This window comes from Meleagris gallopavo, chromosome 20 (assembly GCF_000146605.3).
Source record: "Meleagris gallopavo isolate NT-WF06-2002-E0010 breed Aviagen turkey brand Nicholas breeding stock chromosome 20, Turkey_5.1, whole genome shotgun sequence".
Classification (NCBI taxonomy): domain Eukaryota; kingdom Metazoa; phylum Chordata; class Aves; order Galliformes; family Phasianidae; genus Meleagris; species Meleagris gallopavo.
The window spans coordinates 5,363,078-5,363,949 of record NC_015030.2 but is presented as its reverse complement, the minus strand read 5'-3'; positions in this window follow the sequence as shown (position 1 = coordinate 5,363,949).

The following is an 872-nucleotide window of genomic DNA, read 5'->3' as shown; positions in this document are numbered from 1 at the left end:
TCCCGGCCCCGACCGCAGCCGCCGGCGGCGGCGGGATTCGAACCCGCGGATCTGAGGGGCGGCAGAACGCGAGTCCCTGTGCGAGACGCGCGCCCCTATAGATGCGTTATGTCTGTTTATACCCATATCCACATCCATATCCATGCCCTATCTATGCTTTATTTTCACTTTATTATCATATGGTTATCTATTGTTATATATCTATCTGTATGGAGATATGTATCCATGTACACGTATGATTATACCTCTACCTACATACAAATATATGCATAATAATAGAAAATGCGATAATATAGAGATAGATACCTACACACTTACATCTATGTTTTTCCTACATACTTAGAGATCTATGCCGACGTGTCACACGCGCATATCCACGTACTGAGCCGCACACCTGATCTGGGTGTGCCCCCCCCCGGGCCGGGCGGTGCCTCCCGGCTGTGCTGCCCCGGGCCAATGGCCGCCAGGGAACCGCTGCTGAGCGCCCTTAAAGGTGAGCACGGGGCTGGGGGGGTCCTATAGCACGAGCTCCCCCCGTTAGGGTCTCCCCATTAGGGTCCCCATGCGCCCTGACTCGCTGTTTGCATTGCACTGTGCCGGGCCGGGAGGAAGTTTCCCTGACTTTCCAGCGGGTTTCTCCCTGCTGGGAGGTCCCAGCGTGGCTCCTATGGGTGCAGCTCTTCCCAATGCCCCCATAGGAGCGGTGCTGCGGCTGCGGGGTGACGGCGCTCCGTGCACCGACGCTTCCCCGCACCTGGCGGCCGCCTGCGCGCTGCTGGAGGGAGCCCTGAGGAAGGGGCTGCGACGTGAGTGGCACCGGGGGGGTGAGGGAATGGAGGGGGGATTTTGCGTGTGGTCGAGGCTCCCCTGCT